The sequence below is a fragment of the Melopsittacus undulatus genome, chromosome 6 (assembly GCF_012275295.1).
Source record: "Melopsittacus undulatus isolate bMelUnd1 chromosome 6, bMelUnd1.mat.Z, whole genome shotgun sequence".
Lineage (NCBI taxonomy): Eukaryota > Metazoa > Chordata > Aves > Psittaciformes > Psittaculidae > Melopsittacus > Melopsittacus undulatus.
The window spans coordinates 5,453,283-5,471,418 of NC_047532.1; positions in this window are offsets into that span (position 1 = coordinate 5,453,283).

The following is an 18,136-nucleotide window of genomic DNA, read 5'->3' on the forward strand; positions in this document are numbered from 1 at the left end:
ACACAGCCTGTGTCTGTAGCTAACCGAAGAAATGGGATTTAAATGCCACATAATCCATAGATTCTTTTGCTTTTAAACTGGAGTGTTTCATTCCCTTTCTCAGTCATTCAGAGCAATGTGGTTGCTTGCTAGCTCTCAACTTCAGACTGTTGCAATAGTTAAGATTCATTACAGCTTTTTGTTGTAATTTGATTTCTATTTCCTTTCTTCCTCTTTAAAACTGTTGGGAACTTGTCCTTTTAAGCATTTCTGTATCTCCTCTGAATGCAGGTGTACCAATAAATCAGACAGAAGAAGAAGAACCAGCGATCGCTCCTTCATGGTGACAGTAGTTGTAGCCCTCCAGCTGCCTGGAAAATAGTCTAATCACCTGCATTGAACTAAACTTTTCCTGCTGCCTAGTCTACTCCCAGCACACACTTGCAGACAAACTGGGTCTGGTGGCATAGCCTGCATCCTGATCCACATTTCTTCAGCGTTCAGGAATGTTGGGTAGACCAGGCCATAGGCATGTGTTCATTCTCTGTGTTGCTGCAGCATTGTTACATGGGAAACACTGATCAGTTTTTCACAGTGGTGGTATAATTTGGTTCCTGAAGCTACTGGAAGTAGTAAAATAGTTTATTCAGGATTATTAGAAAAAAATAGTAATTATGACCTTTTGATGCTTTCACTCAATCTGTGTATGTATTGGCATGGAAGAAGACTATTTTCCTTGTTTCATACTGCTAAAAGAAAGAACTTTACAATACATGTTTTTTAAACTGACAATACTGTACTCCTCTGGCCACATGCTGTGAACTCAAAGCAGGAAACTGCTTCCATGGGATTCTCAAGTACCATGAGTTGGGCTGATTTCAACAAGTAATTTGCTTTCAGTTAGTCCAAGGGTTTTAATTTATATAATTGTTGAACCACAGTCTAGACTTAAAAGTTTTCTAACTGCTGGGGTATGTGAACAATCACATGCTGGTAGAATTCATTTAAACTACATCTTTTCATAGGTTCTCTAACACAAAGTATATAGGGATTTGGATTTGAGTTGCTTTTCATACTTTATAGCAGGACTATATGTTAGTAAGAGGTGTCATCTTGGAAAGAGCAGTCTGTAGGTATACCCAATCCTTTATAAATGTGCCATTCTTCAGTCAGAGCTTCTGAGAAAACAGTTCAGAAGCTTCTCCAGTTGTTTGTTGTATGTGTAAAGTGTTTGTATGCAGTACTATAGGTGTGCAGTATTTGGTGCTGCTGCTTTTGGTGAATACATCTTAAAGTCAGTGCACTAATACAGCACATTCACAGGTGAAAAACTCAGTTCCTTCACACAGGCCTTCAGCAGGTAGCTGGTGACACATTGGATGCTCAAGAGTTCCATGTACCTTGATACCACAAACAGCAAAGTTCAGAATTTGGAGCTAAAACTGAAACTGAGTTTTGGTTCAGGATTGTAGCCCGTTTTAAAAGAAATTGTCAATATATTTTGAATTCTAAACTCTTCCTCTCCAACTTGGTGAAATTTAAAAACTCATTTTACTTCTTGTATTATTTTACCAATGATCCTGCACTGAGAACTCTGAATTGCATTTTGTGGTTCTGAATAAAGCTCTTTACAAACATTTTGGTTTAGTGCATTATGCTTTTACATGCAGGAGTGATGGTGGCTGAGCAGGAGAGAGTTTCCACCTGAGCAGAAGCCTGGAGTAACAAAGCAGGAGCCTGTCTCTCTTTCCTGAGTGTGTTTTCCTGTAACTATGTTTTGAAGGATATAGTAATGTCAAGCTTTCCTACCCTTTTAATCTTTGCTTGCTGTAATGTAGCAATGAAAAGGGTAGGTGATGGTCTGTATAGCTGACTTGAGTGACAACAGCCCTTGGATGATGTATTAGCAGCTTCACTGGAGCAATGTGCTTCAGGCCTGGCACATTAGAAATGACATTGCCTTGTCTTTGATTTTTATGAGCAAATATTACAGAGCAGATAATGGGTCTGATTTTACAAAGGCTGAACAAAAAGCAATAAATAGCATCCAAATTCAAACACTCTTCTCAAGCATATATTTTCATATGTCTTCCATCATTCTTTTGTGAGTAGCAGGATTAAGGCTACAAAAGCTGTTAAGGTGGAATTAATGGCCTTGTAAAATATTATTCTGCTTTCTCAATAGCTTCTATTATGTGATGATAAATCCCATGCATTATCAATATGAAATGAGATTTCTCCAAGTTGGTTTGTGAAGAGACCAAATCCAAAATCTTGTAGATCTAACAAATACAGCGACAGTTCTGTGTTCTGGGCTCATACTGAGATGCCAAAAGGTGAATGGAAATGAGAAACTGTCCTTAATTCTCAAGAGAGGAAAGAACTTTATGGGTTTGAAATAAGCATAAAGCACCTTCCCCCTATGGCCTCTCTGGGATACATGTTTCTAGTTATAAATTGAATAGTTTCTATATTCAGAGGTTAGGAAGTAGCATCCACCATATACTGGTTGGGAAAACATCTCCTAAGGTGGCATTATCTTAGATAGTGCAGGTGATGATGTGCAGCTGTGGCCAGGGACCAGACAGGAACATTGGAATGCTCTAGTCCACTTTGATTATTCCTGTTCTGCTCCCTGAGTCTCCAGGGCTTTCCTTTGCCATGGCATAGAGCCATAGATTTGCTAAGATTGCATCCTAAGCAAATTCTCCTACACATCCGTTTCCTTACCTACAGCCTTACAGAACTGTAGTAGCTCCTTCTAAGTTTTCTGAGCTTTCATTGCTTTTTGTCCCCTAAGAAAGAGTAGGAGCACTCGTTTTTGGATGTGTGCTTGCTCCCGTTCCAACCCTGGTCTTTTACTCCTGTGAAGCAATGGGGACAGCTAGTGGTCAGCAGGATGAATGGCAAGGTGATGTTTCAAATACATCTTCCGGTGACTATGAATGACCTTACTCAGATTTCAAAGCTTTAGGGCAGTTCCATACGGAACAGGAGCACCTGAAGTGACGTGAATCGCATCTTGTGTGTATACCCGTGCTGGTGAAGGGTCCTGGCTTAGTATTTTGGTTATGTTGCAGGGATTTTTGCTCTTTAATTAACTATAACATTTCTTTTTTGAAACCTGAAGTAAAGTAATGCTGTTATGGAGTATGCCAGATGCCTTAAAGTGAGATTTACAAGGAATTCTGTTTAACAGAGTGCTCAAAGGTCTAAAATGTGCTGTGATAAGAGTCACATTATTGAGCTGCCACATAGGGGTGGGTTACTGAGTGCACAGGGCTGCTCTGTCACTGATCCACTGCCCCTCATGTAATCCAGTCATACTGCTGGTATGGTCAAGACAGTGAGGAAGGAAGAGTAGAGCTGTGGTATTTTAGTCCTGTATTCTTTAAGGAGTAGCTGTGTTTCTTTGTTAATAGAATCATAGAATAGTTAAGAGTTGGAAAGGACCTTAAGATCATCCAGTTCCAACCCCCTGCCATGGGCAGGGACACCTCACACTAAACCATATCACCCAAGGCTTCATCCAACCTGGTCTTGAACACTGCCAGGGATGGAGCATTCACAACCTCCCTGGGCAACCCATTCCAGTACCTCACCACCCTCACAGTAAAGAATTTCTTCCTTATATCCAGTCTAAACTTCTGCTGTTTAAGTTTGAACCCGTTACCCCTTGTCCTATCACTACAGTCCCTAATGAATAGTCCCTCCCCAGCATCCCTGTAGGCCCCCTTCAGATACTGGAAGCTGCTATGAGGTCTCCACGCAGCCTTCTCTTCTCCAGGCTGAACAGCCCGAACTTTCTCAGCCTGTCTTCATACAGGAGGTGCTCTAGTCCCCTGATCATCCTCGTGGCCCTAATAGGTCTGTGCTAGCTGCAGGATGGCACTGCTTAGCTCTCTGTCCTGTAAGGGCACAACTGACTTCTCTGAATAGATAATAAAATGAAGAATGAACACTTGAGAGAGGTGATTCTCCGTGCCACTGTTTTGTTCACTTACCTCAGGCTAGACAGATAACGTGTGTTCCATATTCATCTGTAGAATAGAAGTAACACTCATAACCTCGTGTGATATGATAGAATTTAATAGATGCTACAAAAAAGATCCTGCATGAGGAGTGCAAAACATGAATTCTTTCTTTCATCATCTGTGAAATGTGTTAGCCAAGATAGGCTGATATATTTATTTTTAGCCTTTAGGATGGCTAAAGTAAATGGCTGCTTCATAAGAACATAGTTCTCGTAGTTCTGAAGAAGAGCATCTCTTTTCCTACCATTTGTTTTCAGGATGCTCTGTGCTTTGAATTGTTAACACCTTGCACTGTGCTGGATCTCCTTAGGCTGTGTGAGTCATGCCACTGGCACAGTGCGATTGAAAGAGGTGGAACTCCTGGAGCAGAACCTGGTAATTCACTACCAAACAGGAAGAAACCAAAGCTCAGTAAGCTTGGCTGCCCCCAGGAATAGAAGGGAAAACTTGACTCATAGCCAAGAAGCCTACTTCGGTCAGGTCATACCTGATGTAGCAGCAGACCTGATGCATAACAGAAGGTCTCAGTCCCTGCAAACCTCCCCCAGACTGTGATGAGTAAGAACTGGGTGGCCAGCTGAGCTACATAGAATGTGATCTGGTGTTCCAGTACTCTGGGTTTGTGTGTGTCTATATGTATATGTTTAACACTCTTCTGCTGCTGGAAACGCACATGTCTGCAGGTCTTCCACATTTAGACTAAAACTGAGTTATTTTTTAATATATGGCACAACTAAATGAGGCTGTAAATCTTGACTAGTGAAACTTTATCTTTTGGGTTTTTATCCTCCTGTAGTATAGAAGATATCCCTGGAAATGCCAGTGTCTCAGTATAGGTGAGTGCTCCACAGCTCCATTTCATCCAGCTGGACTGTCACTTCTGAATGAAGTCACAGAAATAGCCTCTTGTTCAAGAGGTATTTCCCACTAGGTGGCAGTTTCAATACGCAGCACAGACAAAGCCCCCGTGGCTGACTAAAGACTCCTATTAACTGCGATGCAGATTTGTAGTCAGTAATTGACCAAGCTAAAAAAGGCTCAATGTAGTGCTGCCTGCAGCAGCTTTCACAGCTCCTTTAATACTAACATTGATTAAATACCCACCCCCAACTCGCTGTAATTAGCTCAGATATTATTCCCTCTCCAAGTCCCTGCATTCAGCCTCTTCCACTGTCCCATACCTCCTACCAGTAACCTGACTAACCTTGTCTCTCCATGGAAATTACATGTGATAGCATTGTTTAAAAGAACAAGTTTTATTTTGATTTGCCAGGTACAACCCAATTGAAATACTGTTGTATTTCCCCACTGCTAGTAAACACGGGGATACAGGAGTTCTTCCCCTGTTTGTTTGGAGGTGAGTTGTAACCTTTTCAGGGTGGAATAGAGGCAAGACCTAAGAAGGAGAAGATCCTCAGTGAAGTTGCATGATGTTCACTGACCAGATGGAAACAGAGTGGGGAATGAATAGGGCTTTAAACATACATGTCCATGATGGAGTCATGTTGACTGGTATGGGCTATGGTCACTACATGTCTATTTACTACCAGTAAATGCACTAACTCACTGCTGTTGCTCCTATTTATTATCCTAAATGTTTGAGTGTACAGCTATTTGGTGAGAGCAGAAGTGATAAAAATCCAACCAGCAGCTGAGGAAACCTAAATTCGATTTTCAGCTCAGATCACCAAGCTCAGTTTTGCTGAACTTGGCACAGTATTTAACTGATGGCAGTACAATGAATCTTGGACTGTTCAGGGGTACAATGCCAAAATGCTGTTCTTCACCATGAATTATAAACAGAGGAGCTCAAGTCACTGAGAGAACTGACCCGAGTTGTGTTTTTCCAATGGCTCTTTTTAAGGACACAAGTACATGCTCAGCAGCTGAGACATGTGAGTGTTTTTGGGTATTAAGCTTGCATATGGCTGAGTGGCTTATAGGGCTCAAAATTATTCAGTAAACTCAAAAAGAGCCTGTAAGCTATTTATGTTGACTGTGCCCTTTTGAGCAAAGCTACTCTAAGTAGTAGGCTTGCAATTGGCAGCGTTAAAAATTCATTACAAACCAGATGAGCTGATTTAAAAATAAATCAAACACTTTTGCTTCACTTGCACTGGTTTGCTGAGTGTGTTTCTGCAAATCCCAGTATAAACTCAGGAGCTGGAAACGCTCGAGTTTGGTGTTAAAGGCAAAACTTCCACCCTGAAGGAAGCTCTGAAGTCTCTCATGTGGTGGGTGTAGTGATGTGTTTAAAACCAGAAATGTGTGGGCACTGAATGTGTTGATTTGGGAAGCTGCCATTCCTGCCATTGCCCCCAGAGTGACCTGATTGTAGCCCTAATGTGGTAGAGAATCTGTAGCAGGGAGGCTGCTACTCAGATCTGTTACTGTTAACCTGAGTTAGAAGCAGATAGGGTGGCAAATGATTTCTAAAAGGGAGAATGCTTCAATGTTCCTCTGCCTTTCTTCAGAAGGTGCCAGGTGGGAGTGGCTCTGGTTTCTATACAAGGACCAATGGCATGTGCAAGTCACTGCTGCAAGATACTATTCAGAACAAAGAGCTGAGAAAGGTTTGGATAAAGATGTTGTAATTGTGATGTGGGTCAGAGGAACCGTAATCTTTAAAGATTCTCAATCCTTGTGCTTCAAGGTTCACATTGTCAAGGTGGTTTTCCACAGCTGTGCAGTGTGTGGTTTACTGAAGTGTTCTCTAAACTGAGTTCTGGTTATTTGAAAGACAGTATATATGAATAAATCCATGCTTGCATTTGCTTTGCATAATAGTCCTTGTTTCTACTATTACAGCTGTATAATAATATTTTGTACAATTTACAGAGCCCAATACTCATGAAGATCACAGTATTTGCAGCTATTTTCTATGTTTATATTTCTAGCAGCCAGATAAGTATTTTTGCTCAAGTCTAATCTATTACACTGCAACTTCTGTGGCTGCTAAGCTGAGCGTGAGATAGTCTGGGGGCAGATGATTATCTGCACAGATACCTCTGTCAACTATTTATACATCACTTGGCATAACTATATGGAATAAGGGCACTTTGAGAATAGTCATGGCTAATAGTGTTTGTTTGCATGTTTGCTGAGCTTAATGACCTCCATACGCTTTTCCTGAATATCTAGTTATTTACAGAGCCACCAGTAGTGGAACATAGGATCATCTCATGATTAAGTAGGTTAACCTCATAATACTAGGTGTAGGTACTAAAATAATGCTTTCTATAGATTGGGAAATGAGGCAGGGTATTCATCTGGCAAGAAGTCAACAGCACAGCAAGAACTTTTAAGTACCACTAGAATGTAACTCTTAAAGCACAATCCAGTGTCTTACAGATGATGCCGTTTCTTCTTTATGCTTTTTAAATTGTCACTGAGCATATGACCTTGTGTGCATGATGTGCTGAAGCACAGAAACTGGTGATGAACTCAGTGACAATGTCAGAACTGGAAGGGGAAAAACAAAAGCTGTGTCAGAACTCTTCCTTTGTATCCTGACTTATTTTTGCACATAAACCTTTTGAAGAGAGACAGGCACTCAGTTCTAGGATATGGATTCTGGCAAAATAACTGAAGAATATCTTTAATTACTCCTTGGGTTGCACAAATGGTGTCTCCAAAAGGTACAGGCAGTAAAATCAGAAGCAAATCTAAAGTGTTGTGTATCTTCCTCTGGGCCTGTTCATGTCTTCCAGCACTGAAAGGCAGAGCTCTGGAGATGAAGGCAGCATTTGTCTGCTTCACTGGCCTGGACTTGAAAGTTGATGAGAGTCTCAGCTGGCACAATTCACACAGAGAAATGCTAAATGAAGGTGAAAATTGCATCAGTTTATTCTCTTATTTCAATCTGCAGCTATTAACTGACACCTGAGTTTAGGGTTTGGAAGATGCTGCTCATGTATTAATGAGGCAGTGTAAAATAACTCTGTAGTAGGTTCTTTCTTTTCTGGTTTATCTGAAGTAACTCTTCCGTACCTCAAAAGGCTTTACAATGAAACATCACAACTATGGTCAGGCAAGGTCCTGTGCTGGGCAAGGCAAAGATGCCTTTCAGTTTGGAAAGCAGCACAAGAGGATTATTGCCAGTGTGGCAGGAGATCAGAAGGTACTGGGTGACTAAGCAGTGCTCTAGGTTACTACAGCAGGTGTTTCTCCATGGCCATCAGTCATACAGAGGCAATCTCTCAAATGCAGAGTAAACAGGATTATTGTACCAGCACTGTTAGTTCTGCACAGCAGAAACATGTAAGTCTAATATGACATGTTAGCTTCATTTTTCATACAGGAAAATGGGGGGCTCAGATTCGCCTGTAGACACACAGGGACTCTGGAACAGAACCAGGAACTCCTCAGCAGTTCTGACTCTGCTCTATGGACTGATTGACTGTAGTTTTTCCCGTAGCATTCCCCTTCAGCCATTTTTCAGCTTTACTTGATGCTTGAACATTCCCCATCTTTCTCTGAGTTATGTCCTGCTTGGTCAGAGTTGCTCAGGACCCAGCTGTGAATATCCCCCAGTGATCTTATTTGGCATTTCTCAAAAAAACTGGTGTTTTATAGCTAGAATAGCTATGTATGATATGTCAAAATGTCATTCTCATTCTTGCAGCAGTACTCTGAATCTTCACAGCTGGTCAGAGTGGACTAAGGAGCCACTTAGGGCTTGTTTATGACTCTGGATAGATTGACCCTGCAGCATGGGTCATGCTTACAAAGTTGTCTTTCCTTTAAAAATAACCATGGAGTTTGTGATTTTCTTTGTATCTCAGAGTACAGGCAATAAAGAATGGCAGTGTCAATGTTATCCTGTTCTCGTCCTTTGCAAGCAATCTGTGTGTTTTCAGACACTGTGAAGATTTCATGGGTGAATTCTGGGGTGTTTTTCCTATGGGGATGAAAATTTATTCTAGTCTTACATTAAGCTCTTCCACAAAGTGGTTGCTCAGAAGAACATTAGAACAAATGGATAATGATTATCCCAGCTTTGTGCTAAAATTCAGCTGGTTTAAATGTCTTGCTTTAAATGTCTTTGGCTTTAAATGTCTCTGATTTAAAAGTCTTGGTTTTGAATTGGCAAAATTAAAAAAGCTCTTTCATTAACATCAAGGGTTCTGTCTTACAGCCTTAACTCCCACAGCCTGATGTACTGGGTGTTCTTGAACCTTTAAACTGCAAAACTAATACAACTCCAGCAACTTTTTAAAAAGAATGAGATATTAAAGTGCAGTCTTAGCAATTATAACACATTGATTTAATTAAATATAATATTAGAAGCTCCAGTTCATAGAATTCTATAATAATGTTGATTATTTCAATGACAGTTCTTATCTTTTCTTTGTGATGTATCCCTTTCCTAACTGTCATGTTCCCTTTCTGACTTCAAGCTTTGGATGCAGAGATTGCCCCCTATGTTACATGGGTTTACTTGGCACCTAGTATCTGTGGACTCCTAAATCTGCCCAGGAACTTGGGACAGTGTTGTAATGTAATTTCCATTCTGAAAAATGGAGATAACTTCTGATAGCTGGGTCCTGATGAGCCCCCATAAGCAGACTGATGAAGACTCTTAAGATTTCCTAACTGACTTAGTGAGAGAACCCTCTGTTCTGCTCCTGCTAAAGAACGAGTCTAGTCCATGGATGGGGCTCATGTGTTCCTGTAAAGTGCTTTACTCAAGTTTACTCTGTTGAAAGGGGGTTTATACACAGTTTGTAGGAACTTTAATGAAAAAATAACCATTTATATAATCATAATTACTTCTATGCTATTTATTCCTCAATTATTGCTCAGACTGTAACTCGCAAATGTTTTTTCCTGCCGTATTTCCTTTTCTGACCAGAACTATTTCTTTACTTCTCTGAAGGCACAGGAAGGAGTACTCGAGGTCTCGGGCTCAGTATGTTCGTTCTTTTTTTCTCAAAGCCTTCCAACAGGATATCCCATTTTCAAAATAAATCCAGCATTTTGGGTTTGGAAAACAGGAAGGGCAGGCCACGGAGTGGATGGCAATAAAGATTGCTGCTGAGATTTCCAAACTTGGACTTCACATCTCAGCAGAAGGTGCACAGGACAAAACCACAAACCTTCCCTTTTAAAGGCTTTTAAGGAAAAGAAATCCTAGCAGGAACTGTGAGATGGAATCTGTTTGCAGTCTTCTGTCTAAAGATATATCTTATCTGCAAACAGTGCCAATTTACATAGAGACCAGCTTGTAAACATGAGGAGAATTCTTTTGTAAACTAGGTTTAGATATTAAGTCTGCTCATCAGTGCATGACTAAACACTGAAAAAAGCTTCTCATTCCTGTTGGTGCTGGGGGTTGTTTTTTGGTTTTGGGGATTTTTTTTCCCCTTCTACTACAGTCATGGCACAAAAAATTAATGAGCCATCTGCTGAAACACAGTTTTGCTCAGCAAAGCAACAGGGAAAAATAGCAGCTTCTTTCCTCAGAAGAGCCATTCCTTCAAACTGTTCATAGTGATATCTTCCCATTATAGTGACAAACCTTTTCTAAACTCCTCTTAGATTCGTAGACCCTGAGAAGCAGCTTTTGAATGATGAGTGTTCTTTACAGATGAAACTGCTGAGCATCCTGGTACCCAGACAGATTACACTTTAGTCCTGCCTGTGAGAAACCTGCCAGGATGAGGTACCTGGTAGCTCCCATGCAAACACCCAGTGCTCTGTTCATTGCTCAGAGGAGGGGTGTGGAAGTGGAGGTGCTCGGTAGATAACATTATGCTTATGCCATACCTGCAGACTGAGTTGGAAACATTCTTCTGTTGCAGTCTGCCAAGAAATAGATCTCCGTGCAGATATATGGATCTTGCTGTATCATCAGTGGCATACATTTGGGTGTTTTCATGCCTTGCAGTAATGACAGTTTTTATCATTAGCCTTGGTTCTCAGGAATTTATGATGAGGATGATGCTGCTTATCAGACTGCTCCATTTGGGTTACCCCTTGTAATCCCAAATCTCATCTGGCATGTAAACATTTTTAAGCATTTATTACAATTAGGACATTCTTTTATCTCATCCACAAAGTCTTGGTTTATAAAATCTGGGCTTAGATGTTTCCTGTCCTGACTGATCCACTATAGAAAAAGAACCCCCACAAACCACATAAACAGGGTCTGGTATAAAAATATCTCTATTTCTAGAGAACCAGACAGGATTCAGCACAAGTACAGTATGGAGAGGTCTTCCTTGCTCCAAAAATGGTTGGGAAGGGAACAATAACAATGCTTTGGTAGGTTAAAGTAGTTTTAAGAAAGACTCATGAGTATTGCAAATTAGATTACTAGTATTAGTGTTGTAAACAAGGAAAGAGTTGCATCCTCCTCCTGTTCATAGCTGCTACTGATTTATGAACATGTTAGCTATAGGGGGTGTAATTTGGTTTCAAGACATGTCAAAGTGATATTCCATGTCCACTGAATGCATCTGATTTTGCCTAATGAATAAGCGGCAACAGAAAGTGCTCCAGCTGGTGCTCAGAGCTGCTTTTGCAGCAAATGGCCCTGTTGCTATGAGACAACAGGGAATCTCAGCTCACTGCAGTGCCTGGTCTGACCCATACCCAGTACAGAAGGTCTGTTCCTGCCAGATGATGCAGCCTGAGTGAGTCTCAGTATTTTACAGGACCTGCTGAAGACTTATTAAAATGATATTGGGATGTCACCAGAAAGAGAAAGAATCAGACTTATTTGGGATGTAGATTTACAAGGACTGATGGCAAATTAAGGATTCCCTTTAAACCAAGAAGATTACAGATAGGAGAGGACCCCATCTGTAGGTTTTGCAAATCTTGCATTCCCTCATGGATCAGGGAAGAGAAACTCAGGCACAAAGACCTGCAGGTCTGCCCAAAGATCTAGTGACACATCAAAGGGAGAGGCTTTTATTTATAAATCGTTCTGTAAAATGTCAATACACAAAAGGAAGAGATAAGGGAGACACTCTGTTTGCCTCCATTCATAGGCATCAGGCCAGAGAATACTGTAAGAGGTCTGGGAGGCTTTGAGCCCAGTGACTCTTTGAATCTCTGCTTAACACTACATTCTTTGAAGCTAATTATAAACCCACCATGTATATATCAAGCCACGATGTCTTAAAATGAGGAAGTTTGGAATTTGTTGTAGTTTTGGAATTAGAGTATTTTTTCTTGCTCTTTCCAGTTCCATCAGTTGAAGGTCTAAGCAAACACTGGTTTGTGATAGGGGCTTTAGGCCTAGAATGTGGAATTACTGTTGCATCTTTTATTCCAGAGTAATCAGTGTGAGCTGCTTCACATGTTTCTTTGGCCATGGCTTTGTCTGCTGAAATCACAAAACAGTGTTGTGTATAGATGTGATGAGAGAAGGATTCTGCACAAACAGTAACAGGGTGGTATTCCTGTCAAATGAAGAGATTTTGTAGCTTTGAAACACAACCTGAGTGCACAGCTCACGAAATGGCTCCCTTGTGTATCTCTGTGGTCACACTGAAATCCAGGGAGAGCAAAGCTCGACAGATTTAATAGAACACCTTGATTGTTTTCAGCCTATGCAGCTATAGGTTTTCCAATCCCAACACAAATGCTGTCATGAATAAGCAAGTGCGTGACAAGGAGAGCCTTAAAAAATGATGTGACTGTTGTTTTCTCTCTAGTGTCTGTAGCCCAAAGTCATCTGCACAGTGCAACTGCTCACAAACAGGCTTGGAGAGGGGGGAGAGAGCTAATACAAGATGTTCCTTTCTTATTTCAGCTAATACAAAATGTGCTCAGGATGTGTTCTCTTTCCATTCTGTCCTTTTTTTTTCCTTCCCTTTGAGGCATGCTGTAAATATTAGCAAAGAAAAACCTGACACATTCCTTTGAACTGATCTTCGTGTGTCAATAATGAACATCTTGAGCAAACTCTAACACCCTTTTGGGAAAAAACCCTTTCCCTTCTGTGTGATCGGAGGAGCTCAATAGTCAGAGGACAGAACTGCTTTCCATGCACATTTGCTATATCTTAGAGGAGATGGGAGCTATTTTTGCTCCCTTCTGGTGATACTGTAAAGAAACTAACAGAAGCAGAGAGGCTCTTGCAGGTCCCATATTACAACACAGTATATAGCAAGCAATGCTTCTAGCTCAGAGCTTAGGAATCCTTAGGTTTGTCAGGGTAGCTGTAGTCTACTCCAAGCTACCAGTAGCCTAATGGAAATGCAGCTTATAGAAGAGTCACTCTCCTGACAATTCGATAGTTCAGAAAAGAATGAAGTGTGAGTCTAAGTCCCAGCTTCCTCAGAGGTTCTTGGTGCAGCTCCCATTGGACTGCTGTTGGGATCAGGTGCTGGATTGGAGCCCCGTGTTGTGGCAGGAGGGAGCATGGTCATGTCACATTATTGCTTTGCAGTAGCAGGGTGAGCAGTGAGAAATGTGTGCGAGGAGATCTGGTCAGAGGAAGGCTTGTTAGCTGGTTGGAGTCATGACATCTTCCAAGCTCATAGCAAGGGCTAGAGTTAGAGCAGTGCTTGAGAAAACACCATTTAAAGGCATAGCCAGCAAAGGCCAATAAGTAGGGTTGAGGGCTGGTGTTATCTGCAACAAATACTTGCCAAAGCAAGCTCCTTAGCTTGTATTTTCACATAAAACCATAATCAGACTGTTCTAAGCTCAGCAGGATACAGCTTCAGCTGAGCTACTGCTGCTCTCAACTGAGTCACCTCCACGTCCACCCCCTCCTTTTGCTGCAAGCAGAGGGCAGATGGCTGTTGCTGGAATTAAGCAGGCACTGTACCACCTGCTACCAGCTTCTCTGTTCCTCATCTTTCACAAATGAGGAGGAGGAAGGGCCAAGACTTCCTTCATGCTGTATGGCACTACGTAGTATCTCTGAGGAGTGGGATTCCCTGTCCTGGGCTCAGCAGGCACCTGCTTGCTCTACTGAAGAATGCACCAGAAAGCAAACAACAGTGTGAGAACAGGGAGCCTTTAACCCTGGACTGGAACAGGAGGAACAGAATTCCACACAGCATCAATTTAGTGTTCCAGAGTACCAGGCATTGCTGTGACCCAGGTCCCTTGGCAGTGTCACCTCTGTTCCTGCCCAGGTGGAGCTAACACTCATGGGCAGTGTTACGGGGCTTATTGCTCCCCTATGTGGGAGCAGGGTCTCCCATTCTGTCGTTGTCAAGGGTACCCAGCAGGAATCCTGCTTGTCATCCCAGAGACAGAAGGGGCAGCAGCACTTGCCTAACATTGGGAAGTTTTATGCTTGGATAATGCCGTGGCATTTGACTTGCAGTAGTTTCTAGGCACTTGTTTGTAGAGCACATGTAATGGTTTGTGGCTCTAGAATTACGAATTACATGGCTTAAGCTGCTGTAGAGTGCTGAGAAGTGTTTGTCCCTTTAGTTATGTGCAGCAGAGGTTCTGCTGAACATTCATCATGTAATTATGGAGGTAACAGGCTCCAATGATTCAAGTGATGTTTCTCACTTGTACCTTTTTGTCGCCCTTAGCCTTTACACAGAGGAACCAGCTCCTCTCAGTGCTCAGCCCTTACAGTGTGGGGTAAACAAATTTGCAGTTTCAAGTGTGTTCACTGTTAATTCAGAGGGGATTTAATAGTATTTGATTGATTAAAGTGGAATTCAAAGCTGGGGCAAGTTTGGGAATCCCTGAGTTCATTTTTTTCCTGCTTTATAATGAATTGATCTTTACCTTTGATGTAACTATCACAAGCATTTCTTCTTTGTATCTCAGAGTGCTGTTCACTGCACAGGCAGATGGTGACTTTGATTCCTTTTGCCAAATAGCTTACAGTCTAATAGAAAATGCAGCCAAAAGGTGGGAGGAAAAAAGAGAGGAGAGAACATTATTTACCAGGATAGCAGCAGAGCTGGAGCAGAAGCATCACCTCAGAGCTGGGTGGGAAGGACTTCACCAGCTTAAGGGTGCGCAGAGAATGTGCCAGCCCAGGGCAGAACTCAGGAGTCAGAGGTTCCCAATTAAATCCTCTTACATCTCCAAAGAAAATCAAAGGCAAACCAGTCATTTGTTTAAGGTTTGGGATACTCAACATTTTCAACAGCAAATGCAATCTAAGGAGACTCCCTTTGGAACAACATGAATTTCTGACCTCTTGTGGTCAGCTGTGACATTGTGGCATTTTATTCGATGAGTGGAGCTTGTTACCTGTCTTCAATGTGAAGCCCTGGCCTAAATTCAAGAGTAGATAAGATAGGCTTTTATATACCTATATTCAACCTCAAGAGAGAAGGTTATTCCTGAGTGGTTATTGAGTGCTGTGAGCTGCATTATGTGGCTTCCTTCCTCTGTTGCCTCTCTGTGCTATAAACCTTGTAAACCATAATTGAGCCTGAAGGTCTGCCTAGGTGTTTTTGAATGTTACTTGATTTGGATGCCGTTACAGTTGAGGTTATCTGTAACAAAGGAACAATGATTAAGCAAAGTCCACTACTTATTTTACTGAGTAACTTTCTCTAGAGCAAGATGCTTTCTTCTCACACACTGTAACACCCTCCCACTTTGCATCTGTTATTCTTAACACCAGTGCTGTTTATATATATAAAAGTAAAAATAATCAGAAGAGTAAAAAAAAACTTCAATTTTCAGACTCGAATTAAAAAATCATATTATAAATCTTTAAGTATTTGAGTAAATTGCTATTAAAAATTCATGAAAAACAATTTTTCATGCAAAATTGTTCTGATCAATTTTGAGTCTTCAGGACAGAAAATGAAGTTGTGAAGTAGATGCTTTGTGTTTGTTACCTCTTGGCACCATTTCCCAAGTGAACATCTGATGTCATTCCCCCGAATCATCTTCTCTTGTACATCTCCTCTTAGAAAGCTCTGCAGAGACCAGTGAGAAAGAGTGTAGTAGAGCTCTGTGATATCTACTCAGTGTAGAGACTATCCATTGTACAGATCTGTTCAGCTGAACTCACAGAATCCCAGGCTGGTTTGGGTTGGAAGGGACCATAAAGCTCATCCAGTTCCAACCCCTGCCACAGGCAGAGACACCTTCCACTAGAACAGCTTGCTCAAGACCCCATCTTGTGCTAAACTTGGGAATGAAGCTCCAAATCAGGCATTCCATAGGAACAGCAGAGGCAAACGTGGGAGCTAGCCTTAAATTGAAGCTTGATTGACTTGCTAACAGGATTATACACAGGGGACTGCACTCAGTGAACCAATGATGTCCTTTTCAATCCTGTGTCCCCAAATCATGGAGCATGTGTCACCAGTAATTGCCAAGTGCTTAAAGAGGGCAAGAACTGCTTGTAAAAATAAACTTGTGATGGCACCCAGATTATGTAATGACAGTGTCCATGTCAGGGGCTGTAAAGACCTGTGTCACTCATGACTCTGCTGCTTCAAAGTCAGATGTCACAGCAGTCTCACAGCACTTGGAGAGGCTCTGGGAGAGAACTGCCAAGAGCATTGTGCCTGAGGAATTCAGTGTGTATCTTCACACAGTTTGACAAGGCCAAGATTCCCCTTTTGGGGGGTTTCCCCAGTGAGCTGCTCTTCTTCTCCCTTGTGTAGTATTGGATGAGGACCTGACCTCCCACAGCTACTTGCCACATTCACAAGGCATTTCAAGTCTAGGAAGATGTTTTGAGAGGAGTGAATGGGGGAATTCTGGCAGTGGAGCTGACCAGATGAGGCAGCAAAGCTGCTGAAAGGCTCCCAGGAGGAATGCTGTGGCTGGAAGAGCATCACAGTGGGTGTATGTCAGATTGAGATCTTCAGACTGCAGGGGACATGCCAATGGCACATTATACCCAGAAGAACGCATTAGAGGTTTTCCTGCCTGATTTGTTCCCCAGCACTACAATAGTGCAGAGGATCATTGACATTGAGAGCATATGAAATAGTCTCTTGGTGCATCTGTGACTTACTGCAGATGTCATTTTCCAGATACAGGTATAGCTCCAGGATAAAGGATAAACCATAAACTCAGTGCTCATCAGTCCTAATAGACTGCTCAATAGAAAAGCTTGGTTCAGAGAGTGATATTTAGTGAATTTTGATACGTGTGAAAGGAAACAAAGGTAAAGTCCTACAACAAGGACCAGGCCTTCTGAGTGCATGTACTGTCAGTGCTACAGAAGTGCCAGGGGCTTTCCAGGACTGGCATACTGTATTGCCTCATCCTCTCAAAGCAATATGTAAATGCTAAAGCTGTTAAAAGCCCACTTGACTCACAGCTCCTCCTCCACTTGACATTTACATTGAAGATCAAGATTAGGAGAAGCAAATCAACATACCTGTATTTAAAATCAGGTGACACTACTGGTGCCACTTACAGATGGCTGAGGAGCTGTCAGCAGAGTAGAGGAGAAGGCTGACCATCAACATCTGGTTTTGGCAGAGGCACAGAGAGGTACCGTCAGTCAGCCTTTACTTACAGTCGTATTCACAGTGGATCTGTGTGATATTACTATGAGTTATGAATGTTGACTGAGTTCTGTGACAGGAGGAATTCCAATAGCTCTGTGGGAGAAACTTTACTACTTCCATGGCAAAAAATCCCATCACAAACCCAGCTAATCTGGGAACATGAAAGCACAGCAGAGTACATGCTGGGTGAATTTTAGCTAGATGTTAAGGAACAGGGAGCAAATGAGTTACAGATTTTCCAAATGACATGATTTTCATTGTTCACCTCATGGCTTGGTTCATTTTCTGGTGTTTGTGGAGGGAGAGAGAAAATTGCAATCCTAGAACAGGTGCATTTGGCAGATTCTGTCTCTGAAGCACATGCACAGCCCAAGAAGACAAGCACACAGGAAACATCACTGATGTTTTGGTTTGAACCCTTATCAGTAAGCAGTGCAGTAATTCAATTACAGGGAAGATTAATGGTACTTTCACTAGTGTTTTGGTTTGTTGTCCTGTATAAGTGCATGTCAGCTGGCAGGTTCCAGTGTAGACTCCAGTTGTCTTCCCCTATCCCCTGATTGTCCAATCCATCTTCCCAGCATAATTTTGTTCCACGTAATCTTCTTCTCATGCTTTTCTCTGCAGAACTCCTGAGTTGTGTTCTTTCTAAAGGCTTCTACTGACTAACTCTAAGCCATCTTGGCCAACAAGCCTTTGTGC